Genomic DNA, 16,238 nt, shown 5'->3' with positions numbered 1-16,238 from the left:
TTCGATCTAAAAAATGAATACCACAATCTCGGGTAGTTATACGCTATACCTTTGACAATTTAAACGGGTTAACCCGTCCCGGCCCGTGAAACCGCGGATACAACCCGTAAACCCGTCCACAATAACTAATTAGTAATTTTTATATAATTTTTATATAATCATTTGGATAATCTCTGGAAGTTGGATAATCTTTGGCTTATGTATAATCCAAGACCTTCCATTGAAACTCCCTGGCTGTGGTGGAACATCTCTTGAATCAATGCCTCGGGAATCCCTGGTGCTGAGTGAGCAATCCTGCAGACATTAACATATGCACGTTAGTAAGACGTGTGCTATCTGTCTTCTAAAAAACAGAACCAAAAACTAATTGAGCAGGAAACAACATATTGACGTAGAATTTCAATGAAGATTACCGGAATTCCAGATGAACAATGTATACTCCATTCCCTATACGCTGCTTTCTTGGAATGACGGTAAAGAAAACTGATGAGTCCTTAGATGCCGGAGTGAATCGAATTGTGTTTATTAACAAATTCGACAGGACTTGCTGTAGCCTTAAATTGTCACCGTACAAAATACAAATACATGGATGATACTTCCACAGGAAAATCCTGGATGAACTGCAACTGTCGCTCCTCACATAGAGGCCTTCCTTGAATCATGACGGCTTCTAACGCTTCTCCTAAACTGAACTCGAGAATGTTCATCTCTAAGTAGCTGTGATGGCCATGTCGAAAAGTATTCAGTTTCACATTTTTCAACAGATCAATTTAATAATTCTTTAACTATCATGAATAGTAAGGAAATACAAGCAAAAAGCGATGTGAAGAGATCCATACCACTCTTCCACACTCTCCAAATTAGCATCACTTAGTATCATCCCTAATTGTTCCTGACAAAGAGTGCTACTCTTAATAAGTTGTTGATGCTCTTTTGACAATTCAGAAGCCTCCATCAAACTTCGGGTAAACATTATCCCATTAAGTGAGTTTTTGATTTCTTGGCGAATATACGTCAATTCCTGGAGGCTATTTGCAGAAGCGTATTCCGACATGCCCTGCAGCTGTAAAGCATGTTGAAGATCGGGCTAGGTCACGTGTAAAAAGCAGAGAACCCCCGTAACCTTACCCTCAGCGTCCATCCGCTTAGTGGCCGAAAGTAGTGCATCTACAAGCTTACCCTGCCTGTCAAAGAACCCAAACAACACTTCCTCACCATCTTGTCCTGCAATTACACCGTGAAAGGGTATTACCGTCGGTTTTTTAGTATGCCTATTGCAATTCACGGGTTGAAAACATGGCAGTTCGTGTATATCACGGGTTTCACGTGATTTGGAGAAGATTCAACGTGTTTTCTGCGTGCATGGAAGACCCTCACAGCCTGTTGGAGCGTGAAGGAGTTAAATATGGTAATTTGTAGGCTTGAAAACGCGTGAGAAGATTAAACAGGAAAGAAAATATTCCTAGAAATATTTTCTTTACTGCCGAGTTAAAGAGAATTATATGGAGTGAATGAGCGAGATTCGATGGGTCTGTTGGCTATAAATAGGTTGCTGGGGTTGAGTAGAAAGGGTGTCGAGAGTTTGGGGTCGATAGGAGAGCTCAGGAGCGAGAAATAAAGAGTTGAGGAAACACTGTTTCTGCTTCTGTTGATGATGAAGAACACCAAGAACACGAAGAAAAGACTCGCAGGGACAGTCGTTTATCAACAGTGAAACAGACTCACAGGCGTGGGTCGTAGGTGTGGGTCTTAGAACCACAACGACAGTAGCACTTCTCTTTTATCATTCTTTTGTGACGCTTCCTGTGGGTCGCTCATTAGTTGTTTACACCATTTTCTCTTCTTCTCTTCATTGTAAACACCATTTGAGCAATAAATAAATATTTTGAGCGTGTTTTTATCATGATGAGCTAAACCCAACACTGGGACGACGGAGGAGGGTGAATTTCATACACGGGTAAATTTATTTTATTCTTTTTTATGACTTTTGCATTAATTTAAAATTGAAATATGATTTGAATTAATTGGTTGTTATTTAATTTGATGATGTATGCTTAGCTTAGGTGTTTTGATACATCATGCTTATGACTTACAATCGATGTTTTGAGAATCTATCTTGCCAAAATCAGAGTCCATGTTAATTTTATTGAGTTTTAAATTGTCAAAGAATATATGAATGAACCCTGTGTAGTGAATTCGGCCAAATCCTTAGTCCCAGTACCTCTCGCCCATTGTTAATATTTTTTTGTATATATATATATTTTTTTTTAAATCTAAAAATTCAATTTCCTTCACAAGTCTGAAACGAATCTTTTTACCACTATCACTACAACAAATTTGAAAACCATCAAATTTTGGCGCCGCCGACGCGGATTTGTGCTTAGGTAGAATTTTTAGGTTTTTATTATTTTTTATTATTCTATTTGTTCTTTTTACGTCTCTTTGGTTGAGTCTTTGTATTATAGGTTTGAAGTTGGATACTAAAGACCTTGGAATCAAAGCTTAAAGCTAAAAGAGAAGGAAAAAAGACAAAGCAAAAAAATAAAGAAAAAAAAGAGAAAAAAAAAGAGAGAGAATTTGTTTTTTTTAAGAGACTTTCCATTTTTTTTTGTAATTATTATTATTATTTTTGTATTTCTTTTCATTGAACTGGACTTTGGACAATTTATTTTAATTTTAAACCCTACGGAAAGGTTATATAAAAAAAAATTAAATATAAACTGTTTGCAGGGAAGGACGACGATTACAATATCGTCTCGGCCTCTCGGGTTCGCACACTGACACCGGAGTCAGTGGCCCGAGTCGACTACAGCGGTTCTTCGCCCGTCTGGTACGGGAGGTAAACTTCTAAACACCCGCGAATCTCCTGTCAGCGGGTTTACTGTCTGGCTTAAGGTGATTATATGTTGAGGACTGAACCGGCTGCTTTAATTTCCTAGTAAAGGGCAAGAACTGGCCATATAAGATAAGGGTTCGGATTTCATCACCGTTCCCTTCTTGGCCGCCTTAGGTAAACGAAACCTAACGCGAACCCAAGCTTAAAATCTGATTAGAACGAGACCGATAGGGTAACGAGCTTGGTAGGAAAATCTTTCGAAAAATATTGGTTACTCTTTTAAGCATACTTCAAAGTTCTTGATGGTTTCTGTAAGTTGAATGCGTGAGTGCGCCGCCTTGTGATAGCGGTGAGGCCTTGGGTATCAAAGCTTCACTGAGCTTCCCTCGCCTCGATTCAACTTACATTAGCTCGGATTGATTCCAGAGGGGTGTGCTCAAATTGTAACGAATTCCTTTTCGAATGAATAGAAGCTGGTCTAGAAAACAATCTAAGTGGATCCATCATGCTTTTTGTTTGCTAGATTCTATAGGTTTGATTTGGTCGAGTCAGCCTTGTTTGTGATTGTGTAGAATTCCCTTGCAATTAAGAATGTCGAACTGGTATGATAGAAGCCAATACAATGATTATCGACCTGAATTTGAATATGGACATCATCCTTTTTATGACCATGTTGGGAATAGTGGTTGGGAACGCCATCCTTTGGAAGGATATGGGTCATACCCTGGTGAGCCCAATTACTATCCACACATGCATCAGTCTTACGAGCAAGAAGATTATAGTACTAGTTCTTCGTCTCTAGAGGATACAATCAAACTATTGAAAAGTAGTCCTTTTTATGATCCCTCTGTTCCTATTCCTTTAGAAGAGTCCATCAGGAAGTTAGCTGAGTCGACGCGTAAGTTAGCTGGATGAATAGTATAATTATAGACGAAGACTACAATAATGAGTGAACCTCTTAGAAGACTACCTCAAGCGGATAGCTGAGACGAACGAAAGAATTGCTCGAAATTACTTGAATTGCCAATATAGTGTATCCAATAATACCCTTGAGAATGAAGATAGTTATTTACATAATCAAGATAACAAGGTTAGAATTGGTAGCACTACTTGTTTTGATGAGGTTCGATCTTTTTCATGTTATTATGATGAGGATAGTGTTGATGGAGAATCATACTTATGTAGGAATAGTGATCAGGAAATGGATACTCCAATTGAGCTTTACAATGATAATATTATTTCTATTTCAAATCCAAATAATTTTAATAATTATTCACCTGTTCAAAAGGACGAGGATTTGACTAGAGATACCCTCGTTTTAGACGATGTAGTATTTCCTGTTTACAAAGCCGATAATGATTTAGAGGAACGGTTTATTATGAGAAAATGTTTTAGAGTCTAGCGATTTAGAAACAATAGTCTTAGACGAAGAAGATGAACTCGTAGAGCTTTTAAATATGAGTGAGGATGCATCACCTGAGTATAACCTAACAGAAGCAATTGACCATTTTCAGGATTCTGATGATCTAGAAATTAGGAAATTGTAGTTAGTCTACCTAGAGACACCCAAAACTCTAAGTTTGGGGGTGATTATCATTCTCCTGTGCTTTACCTTTAACTCTTAGAAAGTTCCCTCGTGTAGGGCTTGACATTTGTGCCTCAACCATCGTACAAGATTATCTCCATACACGTTTTCCCGAACCTAATAATGTCCAGAAAAAGTTCAGTCATTAGAAACCCATCCTGGTTGATGTGGTTTGCCCAGGCTATGATACCCTTATTGACTTTGTTTTCCCACCAAATAGTTTTCTTCCAAATGTGGGAACGTTTATATTTCAAATGTGTCGAATATTTAGTTGTGAGACTAAACCTAAATGCTTTAGGAAATTAGAATCAACACATTTTCTTAAGAATGACTACTACCCTCACTGTGGTCAATTTTGTAAGTCAAACCTGATTGACTTAGAGGATCCTCAATTATTTAGGTTATTATTATGTGCTTCTAAATTTTTATTTGAGTTTTTACAGACTCTAGGACCTAATAATTCGGATCTCACTTTTGAGGAGTTGCAGCCTAAAGAAATATATTTAGACCCTATTATAGAACCTGAACCTGAACCTGAACCATAATTAGACGTAGTTGTCTTAATCAGGAAACTAGGTAAGGGAATGTTAGTCTTGTTCATTTTCTTGGTTTACTGCAGTTTCCTTTGGTCAGCTCTTTTTGGTTTTGAAGACCCACAGTTATTTCAGTTGTTACTTTTTGATTCTATGAGGTGACTAATTCCTTCTGATGTCTGGCTGAAGACTTTAAACTTAACACTTCTTGGGAGGTAACCCAATCTCATGCGACATGGTAATATCTTTCCTTAACTCTTTTGCTTCAAATGGTAACAGTTTCTCCTTGTTCATATGCTTTTAATTTTATCTTTAGAACATTGAGGACAATGTAAGATTTAAGTTTGGGGGTATGGGAGAAACTTTTTAGCTGCACTTTTGAAACTTCTAGCGTCACATGGTATCCGGTTAGCTAAGTTTACATACTGTTTCTCACCGAAAAGATATAAATTGGAATGCTGAGATAACAACTTATTGAGACATTAGAGAAAAAGACATTGAGATCCTTGAAATTCAGGAGAGAACTTGTTCCTTTTAGAGGGTAACCGTGATGGACCTAACCATACATGATGGAAAGGAAAGTAGGTCAGGGAAATGCTAGAAAGACAAAGCAACCTCACAATGTAGTCTTAGTTACTGGATTGCGACTCTCTCTTAGTAGAAACTTATCATCATCAACAAGCGGAGCGACTTCAAAATCTATGAAGAAAGTTGAATACGTTTTAGGTTTAGAAGCAACAATAGAAGAGAATAATTCAAAAATCAAAGTTGAAGTTATAAGAGAAAATGATATAAGTTGTTAGAATCCATGATACCAAGACATCACAAGTTGCGAAGATCCAAGTTTTGAAAGTCCTTCTCTCATGGCCATATAAATTTTTGTCTTGTAATTTTTTGTTATCAAAAAAAAATAAAAAAAAAAATGAAACATCATTACGTTCTTTTTATTCAATAAGGCCATAGGGAAGAAGAAATTTATAAGTCAAGCAAGAAATCGAAGAGAAGAGTTAATTGTCAAGGTTCTATGAGGTTCGAGAGTTTATCATCAACAGTTGAAGACCGAAGAAGACGTTGTTTCTACTGAGCACTGTGAGAGAGTCGAAGAAAGATGCATTTTGGTTGCTTTGTTAGTCTGCTTTCAATCTGGCACAAAATTTTTCTAGCACTGGTTTAACTCATCACACGTAATTAGTCCAGCTGTGTAGCAGATGTCCCTCTCATTTTTATCTCTCTCCTAATCTTATCCAGCTGTAAAGCAGCGGACGCATCTTACAATGTTTATCTAGCTGTGTAGCGGATATCTCTTTATCTAGCAGTGGTGTGGATGTGTCTCCCCTTTTCTTCAGTCAGCTTTAGAGCTGACACCTTTAATTTCTCTGGCATTCTACTTACTTGGAGATAGGTTGAGAATATGTATGTCCTCATAGATCTTTGGATACTTGTGACCAATTAGGAGTAAAGGTTTTGTGGGTACACCTCTGGTAAACCCTCCGGAGACAACACTCCGCCGTTAGGGCCACCTAGCGGTTTAACGGCCTGCTGCACGTGCTAAGTGTAGTCTTTTTATCTTTTCAAAAATAAATTTTGCTCGAGGACTAGCAAATAATAAGTTTGGGGGTATTTGATAGACACATTTTTGTGTTTAATTTGATCACAATACTATATATTGTTGGCACTCGAGTTTGTACTAATTTTGGTGTTTTATGTGTTTGTAGGCACCTTTGGAAAATAAACATTTTTTTCGAAAATTCGGCTCGAAAAGTTGGTAAAAGCCCCGGAGGACACGTGTTATTCGGACTCTCACCGTTGGATAAGGGGCACCTCAATTACTAAGGGGCACCCCAGGTCACCCCAAAATGCATCTGCTATTCGCACCCCAGTACAACATTAGGGGGAGGTCATCTTCTCCATTTGAATTTTGTTTTTGGCGGGAAAATGGAGAACACTTCTGCAAATTTTTGATCGAATTGTTGAACGTGTTCTAGGGAGATTCAATGGCTGATTTTTGGTAGATAGTTGTGATATGGCCTATTAAACACACTGTGGGCGTTTGGTTCGACCAGAATTGGATAGAATCAGCTAAACAATTCACGGGTTGAAAACAGGGCAGTTCGTGTATATCACGGGTTTCACGTGATTTGGAGAAGATTCAACGTGTTTTCTGCGTGCATGGAAGACCCTCACAGCCTGTTGGAGCGTGAAGGAGTTAAATATGGTAATTTGGAGGCTTGAAAACGTGTGAGAAGATGAAACAGGAAAGAAAATATTCCCAGAAATATTTTCTTTACTGCCGAGTTAAATAGAATTATATGGAGTTAATGAGCGAGATTTGATGGGTCTGTTGGCTATAATAGGTTGCTGGGGTTGAGTAGAAAGGGTGTCGAGAGTTTGGGGTCGATAGGAGAGCTCAGGAGCGAGAAATCAAGAGTTGATGAAACACTGTTTCTGCTCCTGCTGATGATGAAGAACACCAAGAACACGAAGAACAGACTCGCAGGGACAGTCGTTTATCAACAGTGAAACAGACTCACAGGCGTGGGTCTTAGGTGTGGTTCTTAGAACCACAGCGACAATAACACTTCTCTTTTATCGTTCTTTTGTGACGCTTCCTGTGGGTCGCACATTAGCTGTTTACACCATTTTCTCTTCTTCTCTTCATTGTAAACACCATTTGAGCAATAAATAAATATTTTGAGCGTGTTTTTATCATGATGAGCTAAACCCAACACTGGGACGACGGAGGAGGGTGAATTTCATACACGGGTAAATTTATTTTATTCTTTTTATGACTTTTGCATTAATTTAAAATTGAAATATGATTTGAATTAATTGGTTGTTATTTAATTTGATGATGTATGCTTAGCTTAGGTGTTTTGATACATCATGCTTAGGACTTTCAATCGATGTTTTGAGAATCTATCTTGGCAAAATCAGAGTCCATGTTAATTTTATTGAGTTTTAAATTGTCAAAGAATATATGAATGAACCCTGTGTAGTGAATTCGACCAAATCCTTAGTCCCAGTACCTCTCGCCCATTGTTAATATTTTTTGTATATATATATATATTTTTTTAAATCTAAATATTCCATTTCCTTCACAAGTCTGAAACGAATATTTTTACCACTATCACTATTACAACAACTTTGGAAAATACATCACGAGGCTGAAACTTATAGGAATTGATGGAAGGGCACCACCAGGAGTGGAGCCTCCGGCTTAATTTGACTAAATACGAGGAAACAAGGTCCGGACTGAAAAGACGAGGGTACCCAAATACACCACAATATTTTTATTTGAACCTATAAGTCTGACACCAAGTGTGATCGTCTATGGACAAAGTCGAGACAATACGACAACTTGATATTCACTTGATAATAGTTACGGTCCGAAACCGATTTACTATAGGATCAACATCAAGTGATTAGGATTAAGCACAAGTATATTTACCTTATTATAATAAAAAACAATTATAATGCGGAAGTAAAGTAAATAACACAACACAAGATTTTGTTAACGAGGAAACCTCAAATGCAGAAAACCCCCGGGACCTAGTCCAGTTTTGAATACTCTCAAAATTAAGCCGCTATACAAAATCTAATACCAACTTCGTATAGTTGAGACCAAGCAGACTACCCCTAGATACTTAGTTCCCTCATTATTCCTGTGCCTTCGAAATCTAGAGTCATGCACGTGATAGCAAGTCCTTTGAATCGTATTCCAAACAGTAAAGGAAGAATCTGTTTGGTAACCATTCTAATCAATCTTGCTACAAGATATAGATCAGTCATTGACAAAGGCTCTTCTATTTAATTTAATAAACTCTTTTGTCTGGTTAGATCAATCTAACTTTAACTACAAAAATAGTCAAGTATAGATTCACAGTCAATCAATATAGATCTCGAGAGAAATATAGATAATGACGATCTCACGTAACTAATCAATCAGATATATCAAATATAAACTGGTTCTAGTTGGATCCCAGGCGATCAAGGTTTGTGCACTAAATCCACAAGATACGAAAACTAATAAGAAATCTTCTTCATCTTCAAATCTTCTTTTATCTTCAAAACCTGCACAACACCACTTGAATCTCTTGTGATCAATCACACCCAAAACGGAGTCTATTAATAATGGATTATCACAAGATGTCTTTATATCTAACAACAGTTTTAAAGATCCCGTCGATACTTTGATCTAGACTAAGTGAATCTTATATCAGAAGAGAAGATTCTCAAGCATAAACAAACTAGGTACAATAAAATTTTCAACAACCGTTAGTCAATCAAATCAAATCGAAAACTAATAACACTATAATTATCTAGTTTCCCACCAGTGGTATTCGTAGAGCTTCTTGATCCCTCAAAAGTCTTTGAAAGAGCAATTGTAAGAGATTTCACCTAATTAGGATACTTTCTTCTCCGAATAGACGGCTCCACCAGAAACAACAGGAAATGAAGTTTGCCTGACTCTTAGGATGCAAATTTAGGTATTTATAGACCAAGGATGTTTGGACACCAAGGAATTTTCAAATCCGAAAATATTTTCAAGATATGCAATGAATGCCCAAATTCAGTTTTCATAATTTCAATAAATGCTGGTCCAATATTCCCCGAAATCTCTCAATAGAAAATCTCCAATTAGTAAATGCACATTACTAATTTTTATTCTCTAGAGCTATGCATTAATTGCTGGTAATTAAAGCATATAAAATCAAAAACCTTAATTAAAAGATTCTTAATTTATTTCGGCACAGGATCACCTTGAGTACAAAGGAATATCTTCGAACAATAAATGATAACAGTCACTGCAAGTCCTTATTTCATATTTACATGGATTTTCTTTCTTGGAATCGGTTATACCACACTTCCAAATAAGTTTAGAATTGGTTTTCCAGTATTCCAAGACTATTATGTGATTGGTCATACCAAATCACAATGGTTAGTTGTGATAGGTCCTACCAAGTCACATACATGGGCTCAGATCGGTTATTACCAATTACTAGGATCGCTTATACCTAAATATGATACCCACTTGTGATCGGTCACACCAGTCACTAGTATCGGTTACACCAATTACAAGGATTTGTTCCATCTACACATGGTATCTACTTGTGATAGGTCACACCAGTCACTAGGATCGGTTACACAAATTACAAGGATCGGTCACATAACACTTACGATCGGTCACACCAATTACTGGGATCGGTCACACCGATTAAAAGGATCGATTATACTATCTCATGGTGACTACTCAGGATCGGTTATACCAATTACCAGAACCGGTCATAAGTCTAGGCATTTTGATAAGTTATACCAATATACATAACCTGAGTTAAGATTGGTTCTACCAACTCACACATATTGGTCATCCAAAGATACGCAATGAATAGCCAAACCAATAAGCATATTGATTTCCCTTTCGATTCACAAAACAAGTTCATCAATGTACTTCCTTTAAATAAATGTAAAACATTGTTTCCTATGATGAAATCTTCACCATAACTCATTCACATAATCAGAACACTATACACAGGATTATGTTGATGTCATATCTACGAACTTCAAAAGATAAGCGTTATACTTCGTAGTATAATTCCTTAATAATATGATCATACTATTATGATCATGTTACATCACTAGAGTATTATATACAATAGGTACAGTATATACAGCTTCGCAGTTATGTTTTCAATATAACACGGCTTGAAAGGTACGTTAGGAATGAAACAGTTCAAGTTAATATTACTAACCTCAAGTGGAAGGATGATGTCTTCGTTATAGTTGAAAAAGTGGGGGTCTAACAACACCACCCAATATTTCGCTTGGCAATCTGTATGGACAAACTTGAATATACTTTTAAGAGAATCAACAAGACTCAATCAATTAAAAGTATATCAACGAGTTTATATCTCTTTACTTGATTTAATTTACTCAAGCAAGAACTGCGAGTTCTAATCAAATACAAGGAATAACTTGGCTGGTACCAAAGACCAATATCCAAGGATCAATCAATATCAATCAACAATCAAAGGTCGAATTTCCAATTGATTGATTCAAACGCACAACCTGTATTATTTCAATTATAAAGATAAACCAATATAATACGGAAATAGAAATAACACAGACACCAGAAATTTTAGGCACGCTTCCTCTCATTGTGCTCTTACTCCGCGGCTCCTTTGTTCTTTGCTTTTTAGGTATGACTTTGCACCTACTAATCCATGGCGGATCAATTGCTTAGTCTGGGATTGTTGTTACATGCACTAGTCTGGATAAATTTCATGTGAACATATTGAGTTGCTCAATGAATACGAGAGGTTGAACAATCATCACTCTACATGGCTCCGTTTCTTTGCAGAGTGACGGCACATTAAATGTGAGGTTTTACAATTTTATCCCTGAACTAAAAACCACCATAAACATTAAGTCCCCTGCTTAGCACGTAACAGTGGCATTGTTGCGGGATAAGCATGAGATGGTGACATATGAGGATAAAAATCGAAAGGGAATACATTAAGAGATTGCCAGGAAAATTCTACCAACCTTTGACAGGAGGCATGAGTAGTCTATGACCCTTGTGTTGGCATACTTCTGGCTTGGCCACAGGGTGTTGATGTCATATAGAGTTGGTGTAGCGAGCCTTGAATACAAAGATAAGTGTTGAGGTGGTGGAGCCGTCAGCACTATAATGTATTGAGGAAGTATGCATGACAACACAGTTGTGAGCGTTGAGGAATTTGTATGTCTCAACACTAAAAGGAGGATGTATTGAGGCATTATGTCTGACAACAGAGTAGCGAGTGTTAAGGAATTTACACGTCTCAACACGAATAGGAAAATGTGTGTTGAGGCAGCATGTCTGGCAACACAGTAGTGAGTGTTGAGGAGTTTACACGTCTCAACACTAAGAGGAAGAATGTGTTGAGGAAGCATGCCTAGCAACACGGTAGTGGTGTTGAGGAAGCATGCCTAGCAACACGGTAGTGGTTTGAGGAATTTGCATCTCTCAACACCAAGAGGAGGGATGTGTTGAGGCAGCATGCCTGGAAATACAGTGGTGAGTGTTGAGAAATTTACACATCTCAACACTAAGGGAAAGGATGTGTTGAGGCAGCATGCCTGGCAACACAATAATGGTGTTGAGGAATTTGCACGTCTCAACACCAAGAGGAGGGTGTGTTGGGGCAGCATGCTTGGCAACACAATAGTGAGTGTTGAGGAATTTACACGTCTCAACACTGAGAGGAAGAATGTGTTGAGGAGGCATGGCTAGCAACACAGTAGTGAGTATTGAGGAATTTACACGTCTCAACACTAAGAGGAAGGATGTGTTCTGGCAGTATGCCCGACAACACAGTGGTAAGTATTGAGGAATTTACACGTCTCAACACTAAGAGAAAGGATGTGTTGAGGCAGCATGCCTGGTAACACAATAGTGGTGTTGAGGAATTTGCACGTCTCAACACCAAGAGAAGGGTGTGTTGAGGCAGCATGCCTGTCAACACAGTAGTGAGTGTTGAGGAATTTACATGTCTCAACACTAAGAGGAAGAATGTGTTGAGGAAGCATGCCTAGCAACACAGTAGTGAGTGTTGAGGAATTCACCCGTCTCAACACTAAGAGGAAGGATGTGTTGAGGAAGCATGCCTATCAATGCACGTCTCAACACTAATAGGAAAGGTGTATTGAGGCAGCATGCCTGGCAACACAGTAGTGAGTGTTGAGGAATTTATACGTCTCAATATTAAGAGGAAGAATGTGTTGAGGAAGCATGCCTAGCAACATAATAGTGAGTTTTGAGGAATTTACACGTCTCAACACTAAGAGGAAGGATGTGTTGAGGAAGCATGCCTAGCAACACAGTAGTGGTGTTGAGGAATTTGCACGTCTCAACACTAAGAGGAAGGATGTGTTGAGGAAGCATTCCTAGAAACACAGTAGTGAGAGTTGAGGAATTTGCACGTCTCAACACTAATAGGAAAAGTGTGTCGAGGCAGCATGCCTGGCAACACAGTAGTGAGTGTTGAGGAATTTACACGTCTCAACACTAAGAGGAATAATGTGTTGAGGAAGCATGCCTAGCAACACAGTAGCTTGTATTGAGGAATTTACACGTCTCAACACTAAGAGGAAGGATGTGTTGAGGAAGCATGCCTAGCAACACAGTAGTGGTGTTGAGGAATTTGCACGTCTCAATACTAGGATATTTTAAAATTTATTGAATATGCCTAATAGATATAGAACATTTAGTTTAAGGATAGTTATTTAGCTCTGTCTCTGCTAGGCATGTCCTTCGCGCATGATTGGGCTTTGGGTATTTTAGGCTCCCATGAGTGAGCAGCATCAGGCATTAGTGATTACATCAGGATGATGACGGGTTGATAGACATACAAAAGTCCTCAGGTCTTTGATGGGATGAAACAAAAGGTGGCCACAACTATGAACCTCGAATGGCTGCGATCACGATCCTTGACAGGGGCGAGTGTGGTGGCTAAGGGAACAAACCTTGGAAGGAATGAGTGTGGTGGCTATGTCACGATCTTTGGCAGGAAGAAGTGGCGGTTGTGGCAGGATCTTTGGCAGGAAGAAGTGGCAGCTACGGCACGATCGTTGGCAGGAAGGAGGCGTTGAAGCGGCTTCGGCTCTTGGAGAGGACGTTGAAGCTTATGGGGCAAAATGATGAATCTTCGGCTTCGGATCCTGGAGCAGATTATGGAGAGAACGCTGAAGCAGAGCGGATGCTGGAGCGAACGTTGAAGCGGAGCCGCTGCTGGAGAACGTTGAAGCGGAGCGACTTCTGGGGAGAACGTTGAAGCGGATCCTAGAGAAACGTCGAAGCGTCTCCTGGAGAAAACTCCGGTGAGGACGTTATTACCCCTTGACTTCGAAAAATGACTTGATACCATATGACATATGGGAAGACGACACAAATAGTGCTGGTCAGCAAGTCGTGTTTCTCTCTCATGGGAAAGAATACGCTTTTCTGTTTGATATTTCCTTGCAACTCTCAGAGACTTGACGGTTACAATGTTGAAGTCGGAGGCCGCGTCAATCAGCGTGCTTTCAAACTCGATATCCTTCAAGTGAACAGTGGTTAGGAGTCCCCAGTTCCATCTATCAATCGTGCTTACCAGGAGAGGTTGGGGTTTGGGAACGGCTTCCCTGGCTGGAAACATCGGTTGATGGCTGCGAATATGTATTGAAGCTGCGCCTTGGAGAAATATAGAATCTCACATAAATGTTTCATCGTAGACTGCACGATTTTGTGGGCGAAGTCCCCAGAAATCATGCAGCTCCTGACGGGAAGAGGGCCTCTATGAACTCAGGAGGGTTGCTGATTTTCTTTGCCTCGATTTTGGAGAAGTTGTTCCTGATTTTCACGTGTGATGAAATTGGATTGTTGATTCCCTTCTACTGGGCATTCAAGAGCAACGCGAGCCTCTCCATCTATAAACGCGCGTCCTGCTGAAGTGCCTGCGCCGATGTTAAAAGTATTCCTTGTCAGCTCCATCTGGGGTTGACGTGACTCTTGTGGTGGCCGCTCCGTTAGTGTCTCGAGGAAAATAGGTATCTCTTTCTGAGTTGTAGCCATGTGTGTCTGAGCCTTACGAGAATCTTTTGTCTTTCCATCAAATCAAAAGTGGTAAGAGGAGGTGTAACGCCTGAAGGGACATTTTCCGCGCTGTTGGTGTTGACAGGTAGCGTATTAATGCCACTTGAAGGAGCGTTAATACCGAGGATGATTTCAGCACTAGTGTTTTCAGGGTTTGTTGCTGATCTGGACCTGAGTTCTACCATCTTGAGATCGGGGTTGAAAATGAAATTGGAAATTGATATTGCAACCGAGAGATTAATCTTCCACTATGGTCGCTAATTGTTTGAGGGAGAAAACAGTTTCTGCCGTTTTTGGTAATTTCGTGTGTGTGGATGAGAAACGAGTCTAGACCCTAAACAATGTACTGCACGGGAGTACTTTTGATTTGAGAGATGAATCTGTACAAATCTGTCCTAAACCAAAAAATGACCATTCCAGGCTTGCTTCGGTCACGAAGTGAAGGAGAAAGGTTGGTCTTAGGGAGGGAAGCGAAGAAAGTGTAGAGACCAGAATCGTTGATTCTGAAAGTGTGGTTGTTTGTGACTTGTATCAGAAAGTAGAACTGGCTAGCTGAGTGAAAAGCTATCAGGTGATTTCTGGATACTGTGTTTCTCTCCTGACCAAAACTTGTTGTCTGGTGGAAAATAGGTGAAACCTATTTATACAAGTCGTAATAAAACGTACCCTGGTCTTGTAGGAAGTGGAAACAATTGAGTAGTGGAAGAGTGGAGTCACGTGTAACGTCGGGAATTATGTTTCCATAATGAAGGATCCCTTTACACCATTACTTCTTGCCATTATTAACACCCCCGCTTTATGACACTTTCTTGTAACGGGTGTATTGCACGCCGCACGCTGTAAACCGCCATACCAATACCCTGATGAGTATCCCCCAGTTTGTGACATGTTTGATGTCTCGAGTGTTTTCGTGGAAAATATGTAGCACTTTGCTACGTGTGGAAAGTTAAAATCAAGAGGCTTGCCGCAGGAAAATAGCATGTGATGCTGGTAGGCTCGTTTTGGATGGTCACCTAAAACTTGCCACACGTATGTTAGTTCGGTGGCGAACTTTGATGGCTGAGACCGCATCTCATGAGGAACGGTAGCCATTGATATGGCTACCTTGTGTTGGCGCCTGATAATGGCGCAGTGGAATTTTGGTGTACGCCAGTGGCAATGCAGCATGGCTGGCATGGTTCGTGCATGCCAGTGGCACGGTGGTGCAAGTGGCGCCTGGCATATCCATGACCACTAGATTTAGGCGGCTGGTCACCTAAAACTTGCCACAAGCCTGCCAGCTCGGTGGCAAACTCGGATGGCTGAGATTGCATCTCATGAGAAAGGGTAGCCGTTGATTATGGCTACCTTCTGTCGGCGCCTGACAACTTTGTCTAAATTAGGGTTTGGCATGCCGAAACCCTAATTAGCGCATGAGGCATGCGGCATGTGGCCGTGAATGGCTGAGATGATTGGCCCAAATTCAATATAAACCATTTAAGTTAGATATCCAAGGTGGATGTCTAAGATGATTCACATAAATTTGTGTTAACTCATGAAATTTCGTTATCAGAAAATTCAGATGTGGGACCCTCACTAAAATCGTTGTAGAATTCTCGTACGAACTTGGATTTTGATGGTCTTCCACTCCATTCTGATCGGAAAAGAATTTCCTATCTCCCTACACGGGAA

This window comes from Papaver somniferum, chromosome 8 (genome assembly GCF_003573695.1).
Source record: "Papaver somniferum cultivar HN1 chromosome 8, ASM357369v1, whole genome shotgun sequence".
Taxonomy (NCBI): Eukaryota; Viridiplantae; Streptophyta; class Magnoliopsida; order Ranunculales; family Papaveraceae; genus Papaver; species Papaver somniferum.
This window is presented reverse-complemented; position numbering follows the sequence as displayed.